This window comes from Eptesicus fuscus, chromosome 15, assembly GCF_027574615.1.
Source record: "Eptesicus fuscus isolate TK198812 chromosome 15, DD_ASM_mEF_20220401, whole genome shotgun sequence".
Taxonomy (NCBI): domain Eukaryota; kingdom Metazoa; phylum Chordata; class Mammalia; order Chiroptera; family Vespertilionidae; genus Eptesicus; species Eptesicus fuscus.
Genome location: NC_072487.1, coordinates 2,756,478 through 2,770,238, shown reverse-complemented (window position 1 = coordinate 2,770,238; position 13,761 = coordinate 2,756,478). Strand labels below are relative to the sequence as shown.

At 54.1% G+C, this 13,761-nt stretch overlaps 1 long non-coding RNA gene across 7 annotated transcripts in view; it reads left to right on the top strand.

Annotated features, from left to right (window-relative positions):
- The window catches only part of LOC114228160 (uncharacterized), a 34,279-nt gene that overhangs the window by 14,674 nt on the left and 5,844 nt on the right, over positions 1–13,761 (top strand). For 6 of the 7 annotated variants that reach the window (XR_008558398.1, XR_008558396.1, XR_008558394.1 and 3 more), the window contains 2 exons: positions 10,020–10,155; positions 10,755–10,823. This is a non-coding gene — a long non-coding RNA (uncharacterized LOC114228160). Of the gene's footprint in view, positions 1–10,019; positions 10,156–10,754; positions 10,824–10,944; positions 11,131–13,761 lie in introns of those variants that run through there. The other variant, XR_008558395.1, reaches the window with a different exon arrangement.

Genomic DNA, 13,761 nt, shown 5'->3' with positions numbered 1-13,761 from the left:
CCTCAGAAGACTCTGGATCTTGGAAAATGCTTATGATCATGTCCGCTTTTCCTGTCCTGAGTGGGAAAACAGGCGGCCTCTGTTCTTGGTCGCCAGGACCCTGCATCATCCTTGCTCCATCTACCCTGGTGATTACTCCCTTCCTTCAGCCAGTGCAGTTGACCAAACTGGGCTGCATGTTGAAATTGTCAGGGGAGCCCATGCCTCACCTCACACCTATGCTGTCAGGATCCCTGGGGTGGGGCCAGGGGTGGATTCATTTTAAGTCGCCCCAGGTGCCCTTCAAGAAGCACAGTTTGAATGGCGCCCCACGCTATGCTGGAGCTGCCTTCTCCCACTCTTGACTGAGGTCAGCCCTCACAACCCACTCCAGGTTGGTAACGAAGAATATTTCTCCAGTTCCTGCCACTTGTCCTCTTTGCAGCTTTACATTTGTTTGCATCAATTACTTGATGAATTTTTGACGATCTGACAAAAAATAGTATAATTTTGATTCATTCACACCAGATGGCTATTGTGTCGATTATTGTCATTTTTATACTTTTGAGTCTAAGAGAAAATAGGTCAGTGCCCCTGACTAAATAGGTATTACTTGTTTTAAAATTTTTTTGTGGCACACCAGTTGAAAATCGCTATTATAACTTAAATTTTTTAAATGTATTGCAGGTCCTCACTCATGGGCTAGATAAATCTTAGTGGCTTTCTGAAGTTGACTGAACATGAAGACAATGATGGGGGACATTTTAAATAAAATCAACACAAAGAGAAAGAAAAGTTAGCTAAAATAGCTTATTAAGCATAAATATTCACATTTTCCAGTTTTTCTGGGGGGAAAAAAAACAGTTTTGGGGTTTAGGCGCTTGAGGCATAGTAATAAATATTTAATTGACCTCTGTCCTGGATCTTAGCATTCAGCTCCTGAAGCCTGGGGATATCCCAAGTGATGAGGGCCTTGATTGCTAGTGAGATGAGTGGGCCATAGCTCTAAAACCCACATTTCTTAGCCTGCAGTGGGATCCTGCCTGAATTCTGGCTCCTGATTGAAGCAGCAGATGTTTCTGGGACTTCCAGGAAAGCACCTCAAGAGAAGGAAGGAGAGCAGACTCCCTCTTTTCGCCTTTCGCCTTTGTCCTTCTCCCTGCCTGGAACACTGCCCGATGGGTGTGCTCCAGCAGTCGTGTTGGGCCAGTAGGTGGCCTTGCAGTGGGAAGTCACTCACCGAGCAGTGAAATGGAACTAGAAGGAGCCTGTGGCTGTCTTCTTTGGATTTGTTTATGCAAGTTAAAAATAATCCCTGTCTTCCTTAACTGCTGACATACGACTTCTGTTTTGTGCACTTGATCTGATGCTAGCTGATACATGGCACCACGTTCAAGTACAAGAAATGTCACGTTATTTTTCTAAGCCAATGAAAATGCATTTCAAGTGCCACCAAGCTGACTGGGACGAATATGATGTCAGCAGTGTTCAGGGGCTCTTGCACGTCTCCGGCTTCTTGTTCTGCCCAGAAAATACGGTGAATGCTTCTGATAGTTGGCTCACTTGGATGCCCATCTGGAGGGAGGCAGAAATGACCCCAGAGCTCCAGGCCTGGACTGGCACTGAGGCCATGAGCCCGGTTTGTAGTCCAGCAGCCCAATCCAGTCCGCATGGGTGCCTGTCTTCTCCTACCAGTCCCCTTGGGTTCCAAAGGACTGTAGCACTGACCTCCACAGCTCCTGAGAGCCCCCTGTCACACAGCCCCCCTAAATTCTGGGGATTTCCTCTCAGGGCAGCTCCATGCCTTCAAGTTCTCCCTTTCCCTTCCTCCTGGAAGGCCCCCATTAGCACCCTTGAGGGGCAGGGGTTCTTCCCTGGCTGGGGGGTCTGGGGGCGGGCGCTGCTCACCCTCGGAGGGATTTCTGACTGTCCTGTTGCGATGCGTGAGCCTTTCCTGGGAGAGGCAGCACTTCCCCTGGATTCAGAAACGGAGAAGTACAGCATGTGGATTAGGCTCCGAGACCTCCTTCAGATTTCCATGTATTTCCACATCAACATCCCATGAGTCAACCTGTTCTTGTAGCAACAAAATACAGTGATAAGGGCTAAAAGCTTAGAACATGGAAAAACAAAAGACAGAATGAAGGTGAAGTAGAAAACCAAAGAGGTTTGAACTGGAAGGGATTTGATCTCACTGTGGGAAGAAACGGAATCAGCACCCACGGGGCAGGTGCCTTCTCTGCTGGGCACCAGAGCCTGGCTCACGGCCAGGGTTCGGAGCAAATGGCCTGTGCTAGTGACTGTTTGCCTTTCACATCAATAGGTTGAAATTATCATTGATTGCACGCCAGCATATTTATATAAAACATAGACATCATACATAAACGCTTGTAGGACCTCTTGCGAACTGAAATCGGGGATGAAGTGGAGTCTGATGTAACACGTGTCTGTCAGCCCTGATAAAAATCTAACAACGGCTTCTCCTTTGAAATTAAGAATGATTTTTTCTCCCCAAATACTGTTTTCCTCTGTGGAGTCTAAGCATGCGGTGCATCAGCCCCAGCTTCGAATCATCCCAGCAGAGAAAGCTGCCCTGCCTTCCCATCTGCAAAGTCAAGGTCCCAGGCAGACTGAGGCCATGCTTGTGGGGGGAGCCACGTGGCTGGCTTGCTGTTGCCGGGATGGGAATGGTGACTATCTGGGAGTGTGTGACCTCGTGGAAGTGACCATCACACAGGCCGCCTGCTCCCGGCACTCTCGCCCAGCACTGCACTGGCCTGGAGCGGGTCAGGGAGGTCAGGTCTGTTTGGGTTTGCAGCCTCTGGTGATAGTTTCAGGGCAGCCTGTTACTGAGTTGGGAGCTGGGCTCCAGGCATTCACCAACTGCTCTGCACCCTTCTGACTCCTCGCCTGCCCAGAGAGCCAGCACTAAGTCTGGAAAACAAGAAACTTGAACCACATATTTCCCCAGGCAAGTCTATCCAAAGGCCTTAATTCTCTACTAGAGGCGTGGTGCACGAATTCATGCACGGGTGGGGTCTGGCTGGCATACCTCAATGGGAGTCTGTTGGGCTGGGCTGGTAGGGGGAAGGGGCTGTGGGAGGTTGGCCGGCTGGCCCCGCCCCTGATTGGGATGTTGGGGGCCAGGCTGGCTGGGTGGGGGGTGCTATCAGGGCCCGGATCAGGTCGGTTGGCTGCCATGGTGCACGTCATAGCCACCGGTCGTTCCAGCTGTTTGGTCGTTCCGCTGTTCCAGTGCTGGACTTTTTATATATATAGACTAGAGGCCTGATGCATAAAATTCATGTGTGGGGCGGGGGTCCCTCAGCCCAGCCTGCACCCTCTCGCAATCTGGGACCCCTTGCTCCTTGCCACTTGGCTCACTGCTCATTACTGCCTGCCTGTTCACTCCTTACTGCCTGGCTCACCACTCCTTAGTGCGGCCACGGAGGCAGGAGAGGCTCCCGCCACAGCCACTGCACTCGCCACCTATGAACTCGGTGCATTGAGCTTCTGCCCCCTGGTGGTCAGTGCACATCATAGCAACCAGTCATTCTGGTAGTTCTGCCATAAGGGTTGCTGGGCTTTTATATATATAGATGTGCTACCTACAGTTACATCGAAAGAAAACCCAAGTGGGGATCCCCTGAGTCAGCCTCATTCTTTCATTTCTTCCCAGGCTACTGTATTTATTTATTTTGGTAAGACTCCTTTTTATTGATTTTTAGAGAGAAAGCGGGGGGGAGAGAGAGAGAAACATTCCTGTGAGATTGAAATACGTATCTGCTGCCTCCTGCATGCCCCCTACTGGGGACCTAGCCTGCAACCTGGGCATGTGCACTCACCAGGAATTGAACCTGCAACCCTGAGTCAGCCTCATTCTTTCATTTCTTCCCAGGCTACTGTATTTATTTCTTTTGGTAAGACTCCTTTTTATTGATTTTTAGAGAGAAAGCGGGGGGGAGAGAGAGAGAAACATTCCTGTGAGATTGAAACACATATCCGCTGCCTCCTGCATGCCCCCTACTGGGGACCTAGCCTGCAACCTGGGCATGTGCACTCACCAGGAATTGAACCTGCAACCTTTTGGTACATGGGACAATGCACAAGCAACTGAGGCACACCAGCCAGGGCTATTTCTTCACTCCACCTGAGGATTATTTTCCGGTGATTTTTAGGGAGAGTGGAAGGGAGGGGGGGAATAGAAAGGGGAGCATAGAGAGAGAGAGAGAAACAGAGAGAGAGGAACACAGATGTGAGAGAGACACATTCATTGGTTGCCTTCTGCACGTGCTCCAACTGGGGTCAGGGAATGAACCTGCAGCCCAGGTATGTGCCCTTGATTGGGAATCAAACCCAAGACCCTCTGTGCATGGGTGACACTCTACCACTGAGCTACATGGGCCAGGGTCAGGGCTATTTCTTTACAAAAAAAATTAGTCAGTGGAATAAGCTTGCTAACACAATTCACGGTGGAGCTGCCAGAAAATGGAGAGTCTCTACATTATCTTAATCTTGTGCTTTTGGATGAAAATGTACATTCAGAGAGCACACTCGATCTCACAAACAGTCTGAGTTCTCATTCAGGTGCAGGGCTGGAGGCTGGGCTCCTGTGTCTGGAGACGTCCTGAGAAGACGTGAGGCAGGCCGGGAAGGGGCAGGAGCCGCCGGGAGAGTGCTGGTCCCACAGCTCCTGTGCTGCCTGCTGCCTCTGGCCTGGGCATGTGCTGTGTTAGGCCATGTTAAAAGTCATGAAGAAGAGGCTTTTCTGGGCTCAGGTCTACTGTGATCTGAAACCACTTGGTGAATTCTGAGCTCAGTTCCTTGCATCCCACCTGCACAGCATGAGCCAGCCTTTCCTGGGACCACAGGGCACACATTGCCTTTCACTTCAATAGGTTGAAATTATTATTGTGTGCCAGCATCTTATATAATAAAAGGCTAATATGCAAATCGACCAAACGGTGGAATGACCAGTCGCTATGACACACACTGACCATCAGAGGGCAGACACTCAATGCAGGAGCTGCCCCCTGGTGGTCAGTGCACCCCACAAGGGGAGTGCCACTCAGCCAGAAGCTGGGCTTACGGCTGGCGAGCGCAGTGGTGGTGGTGGGAGCCTCTCCTGCCTCCACAGCAGCGCTAAGGATGTCCGAATGACGGCTTAGATGAGCCTAAGCCGTCAGTCAGACATCCCCTGAGAGCTCCCAGACTGTGAGAGGGCACAGGCCAGGCTGAGGGACCCCCTCCAAGTGCACGAATTTCGTGCACCGAGCCAATAGTGTTTATATAAAACATTAGAGGCCCGATGCATAAAATTCAGAAGGAAGGACATCTGGATTCCTTCTGAATTTATTCGCTTTTATTATTATAGATAGACATTGTACACAAACAGTTAAAGGACCTCTTGCGAAGTGAAATCAGGGATGAAGTGGAGTCTGATGTAACGTGTCTTGTCAGTCCTGATAAAAATCTAACACGTTCCCTCAGGAAAAGGGCGGCGCTGTGGCCAGCGGTTGGCGAGGTGTGGTCAGAGCTAAGCGTGCCATGGTGATGCTGCTGTGGGCACACTGTGCATCTGCCATACAAGGTCGCAGGGGACTGCCAGTGTCCACAGCCTGTCTCCCCCGAGTTTCTCCAATGATGGAGCCAGTTTGGCCTGTGTGTGGGGAAGGTGGAGGTACCAGGAAGTTAGCACCCACACTGTCCTGGGCACCAGTTTTAGCCAATGACTGGTGGGAGCTGGTGGACAAATGCCCTGACTCAGCAAATGTTCTAGAGGGTTCCCCAGTGGGATTGCAACCCAGGGATCCTCACAGTTACCTGCTCAACAGCATGCCTTCCCACCAGGCAGGTGCTGACGGCCAGCTCTCCAACCAGCTCTCCAATAGCTCCAAGGCCTGCCTTACAACATTTGCATGTTTTCAGGATGCAGTGCGCCCCCTCTGGCTGATTCCACATGGCAGGGCCGGTCTTCCACTTCCGTGGCCCTGCTGCTCGCCAGCACTGTGGGGAGGCTGTGACCTTCAGCGTGGCTGGTGGAGACACACCACAGAGCCAGGAGCCGGTGCGATAGCAGTGCCTTTGCTTTCATGTAATTGACCTAATTGCGTGTGGGTAAAATTTAATTTTAATAAGAGCTGGCCTATCCACCAGTTCACAAAACCAGGACAATTGAACAAGCCGCTCCCACTTCTCCCCATCCCAGCCTCTGTCCGTCCTCGTCACTAGCCTGCATCCCCGGGCCTCCTCCATTAAGGACTCACGTTCACACCCTGTCCCAGGGTTTGCTTCAAGGGGAAGCAGGCCTGAGACAATCCCCATTCAGAAAACAGGGCTGCTCAAGGCTACTTCACCCATCCGTAGGCCAAGGTAGCCATCTGTGTGGCCCCTCCCGTCTCCTGAGACAAAGCAGTACCATCCTGCTCTCGTCTGCTCTCCTGTGCTAGGAACAAGCAGCTCCTCTGTCCTCAAGACTGCGAGTAGGCAGCACCCCTCTAGGGCCGCTGAGCCAGCTGCACACAGCCTCCGTGAGGGGCACGCTTCCCCTCACGAGCCTGCACCTGGGCCGTGTCAGAGTGTGTGTGTGTACGCGCGCGCGTGCGAGCGTGTGTGTACACGCGTGTGTGTGTGCGCGTGCGCATATATGTATGTGTAGGCGTGTGTGTGTGAGTGTATAGGTGTGTGTACATGTGTGTGTGAGTGAGGGTACGTGTGTGTGTGTGAGGGTACCAGTGAATGTGTGAGTGTATATATTGTATGTGAGTGTGTATGAATGTGAGTGTATGTACTGTAAGTATGTGAGTGTGAATGTGTGTGTATGAATGTATGAGTGTGTACTATGTGAGAATGAGGGTATATAAATGGTGGTGTGTATTGTATGTGAGCGTGTGTATAAATGTGAGTATTGTGTATAAATGTGTGCTGTGTATTATGTGTGTATGAGTGTGTGTTGTGTGTGTGAATGCATGTGCATGAATGAGTCTGTGCATATTGTATGTGAGTGTGTATATAAGCATGAGTATTGTATGTGAGTGTGTGTGAATGTATGTGTATGAGTGTTAGTGTGTGTGGAAACATGAGTATTGTGAGTGAATGTGTGCATAAATGTGAGTGTGTGTTGTGTGTGTGAATGCGTGTGTATGAATGTGTGTGTGGTCTCAGCACCTCTCCCCTTCCTCTAGCAGCAATACCCTCTTATTCACGGGGGTGCCACCCTGCACCCCACATGGTCCCTGTAGAGCTGTGGGTAGAGGTGCTGGGCTTCCCATGGGCAGAGAAGGGACACAGGGCTGGGACGGGTGGCCAGCCTCTGTAGGTGCCCTGTGGGAACAGGTGACTTGAGCAGGGCACCTCCTCGCTGCCTGGGAGTCTCGCCTGGGGCTCTGCAGGGAAGAGTCCCAGGACAAGGGCTGCTGGCTTGGGGAGGAGGCATGGGGTGTGGGGAGGCAGACTCCCTCTCCCGGGGGCAAGGCCTGCTGCCTGCATCTGGCTCCAGGTGTGCAGCCTGCCCGAATCCTGCCCACCCGGCCCGGGCCTCACCCTTCCCGAGGAGCCTGGCCCTCTTCAGCCTTCCCTGGGCCGCCCGAGCAGAGCATTTGCCTCCCAGGCTGAGGGGTGGGAGCCTGGAGGGGTCAGCATGCCCTTGAGCACGTAATCAGTGTCCAGAGTCAGTGCCGAGCACCCGGGAGCTGTGGCAGCCACTCCATTTGGACCTGGCAACAGCGCTCACAAACACAGCCAGCCACGGGTACGCCATTTGTTTGTTCCAAAGTGAAAGGAACAGAACATGCAGGGGACAGGCCTGCAGGGCAGCTCTGCGTGGCAGACAAAAACAAGCTGTTTCTGAGACGTTCTGAGGAGGTGACTGGGCCTTCCAGGGATTACTTTGCTCTATTTCTGTCTGTAAAAGTCCCCTTTTCTGGGTTGAAAACATGTCTTCATGCCTTCTCCCTGGGTAAGAGGAGACCGCCGGGGAGGACTCATTTGAAATCTTTCCCCCTCTTCAGAGACGTCTCACCTGCAGGCGCAGCCCTTCCCCGCTCCTCCCTCCACGAGGCCAGGTCCTCCTCTGCGCACACCCTCCTCTCCCAGCCTGGGTTTCCTTCTTAGTTGTTTTTTTCTTTTCATTCCCAGTGTCCTCTCCCAGCTCCCCAGGGTCCCCCACACAGGGCAGGGCGGGGCGGGGCCCCCGGTGGGGTCGTGGGAAGCCCTCAGCCTTCCTCTGTAATCTGTGCTCACACATCTACAAAGTTGTCTCTGGGGTTCTCCTCTCTCATCATGAGAAGGGTCGCTCTGTTTCTCTAATGAGAATCGGGGATCACAGGCCGCCCAGGAGCCTGAGCTCAGCCTTGGTCCTGACGGCATCCTCCGGCGGGAATCCAGGGCGGTCCTGCCCTGCTGCCCATCTCCTTCCCCCACCGCTCCGCTGTGTTCTTCTCTCCAGGAGACTTCCCGCTTCTCCCACAAACCCAGGTCCCTGCCCAGGGTGGGTGAGGGCGGCACAGTGTGTCCAGAAGCACTGGCTGCGACTGCAGAAGCTGCTGAGCCGATCTGCGGGGTGGGGCAGAGCCTCTCCCTCCAGGGGAGCTGTCTGCAGGGGTGCCCCTGGCTCTCCCCCAGGTCAAATTCAGGCTTGGGTTTTCCTTTCTGCCTGGACCCGCCTGTGGTCAGGACAAACTTGGTGGGCGTTGACCCGGGGCAGAGATGGAAGGGAAGGCTGCTGGGTAGAAGCTGCAGAAAATGTGCTAAGCCTGGGGCCTGGGTACCATGAGGACAGGGGCCTGGGGACCTGGAGATGTGGTGGGACACAGGTGGGGGGCACAGAAGGTGGGCTGCAGCTCTCTGGGCCTTCAGAGGCCCTCGGCAGTGATGGAGGGGAGGGAACGTTTCGGGGCCTGGGTGGGGGCTGCCTTGCAGAGTCTCGCAGAGGACATGTGGGTCCCATGAGTGCAGGGCTAAAGCATAACAGTGAACACGGCATTCTTAGGACACAGCGCTCCCCTGCCTTTGTGCTCTTTTGGTGCCATTCTGGACAACAGCTCTCAATTCTCCAACCCCGCGGTGTGTCCCGTGATTCGATTCCATCCTGACACTAACAAGTTGGCACAGGCTCTGCAGCCCAGGGATCAGGGCCTGAGACTGCTTTCTTCAGATGCCAGGCACGGATCAGGGCCGCCACCTCTGATCAACCAGCCATACTTTCAGAGGCTCCCAAGACCGGCACCCTGGCTCAGTAATTCACAAGAACTACGCACCAAACTCAGAAATGTGCTTTCCTACTACCACTGGTTTATTACGTAGGATACAACTTGGAGCTGCGGATGGAAGAAGAGACCCTAGGGGAAGGTCCTGGGTGGGGCTCCAGGTTCGGTCTGGGCGCACCCCTCCCAGCACACGGCAGTGCTCACCACCACAGCTCTGAGCCCTGCAGTGGGGTCTTCTGGAGGTTCTATCATGTAGACATGGTGGCTTAAATCATCGGCCATTGTTGCATAGCTCGATACCCAGGCACTCTTACTCTTATTTCTTATTCCACCACAATATTACATCCAGGAGAGACCAGAAGACCAATAAGCAGGAGGCAGTTGCCTGATATAATCCTGGCACCGGGCACCCCACCTGAATGATGCTTAGACCACGTGTGGCCACAGCAGACACATACTGGTTGAGAGCCCTGGGGCTGGGCAGACCCACCCTTGATTCCAGAGGGAGTAGCTATTTTGAAGGGCAGAGAGTGTGCAGGAGCCTGGGGGTGAGCAGCTGCCTCTCTGGCCCGCTCAGTGGCCACCTCGGCCCCCAGCGGCCCTCGATAGGTCTGGCCACATCTCATGTCCAGCTTTGGGCCTGCCCACCACCTCCCCTCCCTACAGGGGAGACACACTAAAGTGGGGGCCACCTGTGGTCTCAAGCTGGGAAGGCTGCCTTGAAAGATACTTGGGTTCCAGTTCTCAATATTTAGGGGTTGGGAGGCAGACCAGTGGGCATGTGTGTGGGGGTGGGCACCTAGTTTGTGGCGTTTACCAGTTTCCATGCTGTAGATGATCCATCGTGGCTGAGTTCTCGCTCCCAGCCTGATGTGTCCAAGCAAGAAGTTGGCAGAGGCCTGCAGTGCCCACCGTCGTAAAGTGTGCCCCCGGACAATGCCGCGGACAGACACACACAGCAGCCCAGCAGGTGAGGTGGGGCGATGACGGGTGAGCACTTATTACCTTGGATTTTAATATAATGTATTTAATTGCAGGTGTATACATTTTGATTTTTTAAAATATATTTTTATTGATTTTAGAGAGGAAGAGAGAGAGAGAAACATCAATGATGAAAGGGAATCATTGATTGGCTGCCTCCGGCACGCCCCCCACTGGGGATTGAGCCCGCAACCTGGGCATGTGCCCTTGACCAGAATTGAACCTGGGACCCTTGAGTCCGCAGGCTGACGCTCTATCCACTGAGCCAAACCGGCTAGGGCTACATTTTAATTTTTAATAATGGCCATGCCTAACAGCTCGTCCCCAAATCCATGAGCATTTGGCAATGGCTCCAGCCCCTGGCCCATGCCAGCTCGAGCTGCCGGGCGCATGGCCATTTCCTGGGTCCCTGGGTAAACTGCACCAGAGCCAGCAGCAGTGGGTGGCCAGTGGCTTGGGGGTGGCCTCATGCTCATTCCAGGAACTCTTCTCGGGGGCTCCGACTTGAGCCTTCATGGCAGTTTCATTTTTGTACACGATGGTATTAATTTATACTTGTCCATTGCTTCTCCCATTAACGGCATCCAGGGGTGCAGTGCACTGACGTGATAGGCAGAGGGAACACCTGGATATTTTTCTGAACATGTTAAGGCATTTGTAAGTATACCCTTGTGTGTACACATGCATGTTTACATATATATATCCATATCTGGGTGGGAGCTTTCGGACTTTTAAGGCATAACTGGAAAAAAGGGTAACACTAAATTCCACTGTGTAGGAACGCCCCCGGGCCAGGGTAATGATCCGACACGGAGAAGTGAAGAAGTAGTGACCAGCCAGCCAGCCTGGGCTCCTCTGGAGAGGGTGGTTGGGGGCAGGCCGGTGTCTGGGAAGGCCGTGGGGGAGCAGCAAGTTTGTCTCATTAAGTTTCGTGTTTGCTTTGTGCACTTTCTGTACTTGTGGTATGAGGTATGTTTAACAAAGAAACATTAAATATACGCTTACATACATAAATATATGTATACTAGAGGCCTGGTGCATGAAATTCGTGCACGGGGGGTCCCTCAGCCCAACCTGCACCCTCTACAATCCAGGAGCTCTCAGAGGATATCCTACTGATGGCTTAGGCCCACTCCCCATGGTTCTCTGCTCTCTGCGGGGTCTGGAGGTTTCCCTGCAGCCATGGAGATGAAGCCCCCATGCCCTGCTGTCGCTCTCTGCCTGCTGCCGCCATGTGCCATGTGAAGGAAGCTCCAATGCCCTGCATTGTGCTCTGTCTGCTGGGCCTAGGGGCTTCCCAGACACGGACACACTAAGGAAGCCCCCATGCCCTGTTGTCCAGGCTCTGTCTGCGGGGCCTGGGGGTGTTCCCACCCCCACTGCCCACTAAGGAAGCCCCCAAGCCCTGCTGTCTGGGCTCTGTCTGCCATGTCTGGGGACTTCCCTGCCACTGCCCCACTAAGGAAGCCGCCATGCCCGGCATGCAGGGCCTGGCGGCTTCCCGGCTGCAGAGATCAGGAAGCCACCATGCCCTGCTCTGCTGGCACTGGAGTCTTCCCTATCGCCCACCGGCTCCATGTGCACAGGGCCTGGCATCCTCCCGATTGCTGTGGTGACCATCAGGAAGACCCCAGGCCCTGCTCCTCCGCCAGCTCCGTGTGCGCAGGGCCTGGCGTCCTCCCGATCGCCTGATCGCCGCGGCGACCATCGGGAAGACCCCAGGCCCTGCTCCTCCGCTGGCTCCGTGTGCGCAGGGCCTGGCGTCCTCCCGATCGCCTGATCGCCGCGGCGACCATCGGGAAGACCCCAGGCCCTGCTCCTCCACTGGCTCCGAGCGTGCAGGGCCTGGCGGCTTCCCGCTGCCGCAGCACTAAGGAAGCCGCCATGCCCTGCTCTCAGTGCTCTGTTTGCTGGTGGGACAGGCCAGACACTCCAGCAGCGCGGCTGAGGGGACTGGGCACCGCCATCTTGTGGGTATGGGGGCCGCCATTTTGTCACGGAGTGACGCCTAATTTGCATATTACTCTATTATTAGATAGGAATACTGGTGTGTGTGTACATGTGTGTATATTTATCTGTGCGTGCACATTGTTTATGTATACACATAAATATAACCATCTGCATTGGCAAACGGTTTGTCCCAGGCTTTGTGGCTGGGCCTTGCCAGGCTGTGCCCAGCTGCCCTCTGTGACGGAGGCTGCGAGGCCTGGCAGTGCTTCCCAGGCCAGGACTGATCCCAGTGCTCCCCCGCCCCCTCCGAAGGGAGCGGTGCTGCCCGGCAGAGCCCAGCCCACAATCGGGTGGGGACTTCCCTCCTGACAGTGGGTCTCGGGTCCTGAGTGTGCAGGGGAGCAAGCTGGGCCCCACAGAACTCCTCACGGGGGCTGAGGTCCCTGGTCCCCCCACCCGTCCTCCCGAGGAAGTGCACACCAGACTCCGCCTGCAGCAGGCCCTCCTCAGGAGCGTGCTCCCTTTCTAGGCCTGGGGCCAGCCGAGCTGGGGGCTGAGAAAACAGTGCTGCTTTCTTGCCCAGAAAGTGGAAATGGTTGAGAACAGGCTGAGAGTCACTGGGGACTCAGTGAGGACCGATCCAGGGGTCGTGTTAGGTCCCCAGAGGAGAAGGTGGGAGCAGGCCGAGCAGCCGGTGCTCACTCCCAGGAGGCGCTGCCCAGGGCCTGGCCGTCCTCCCAGGTCCCAGTGCTGCTTGGCCCTGGCCGTGGTGATGGCGGTGGCAATGGCGGTGGTGGTGGCAATGGCGGTGGCAGTGGCGATGGCGGTTGTGGTGGCGATGGCGGTGGCGATGGTGGTGGCAATGGCGGTTGCGGTGGCGGTGGCGATGGCAATGGCGTGGTGGTGGCGATGGCGGTTGCGGTGGCGATGGTGATGGCGGTGGCGATGGTGATGGCGGTGGCGATGGTGGTGGCGGTGGCGGTGGCGGTGGCGATGGCAGTGTCAATGGCGATGGCGGTGGCGGTGGCAAAGGCAGAGCTGTGCTGCGCACCGGGGCCTCGGGTCCACCACCTGTGTCAGCACGTGTACCTCCTGCTGCTTGTTCCTTACAGAGGCTGGCAGGTGTGGCACCGGCTCCTCAGGGGACTTGCCAGGGGCAGTAAGTGCTGCTCTGACTGAGGCTGAGTGACTCACATCCTTGTTCCAATAAGGCCACACTACTAGTATTTACAAGTTCATTTCTTTGCTTTTTTTTCTTTTGGATGGTTTAGTTCATCTGTAATTCTGAAGGTAAATTTTTTTCTGCTGTTTCATCATCATTTTGGCCAGATTTTTGTTTGGATTGGTTTGGTATTTTATTTATTTATTTAAAATATATTTTTATTGATTTCAGAAAGGAAGGAAAAGAGAGAGAGAGAGAGAGAGAGAGAGAGAGAGAGAGAGAGAAACATCAATGATGAGAGAAAATGTGTGTTGACCAGAAATCGAACCATGACCACCTGGTTCATGGGTTGACGCTCAACCACTGAGCCACACCAGCCAGCTATTGGTTTGGTTTTAAAAGTGCGATCAGGAAGCTGTTTTTTATCAAGTGCCTCCTATGTCCCTACATGTTGTGCCTACATTACCTTCTCTAGTAACTTTA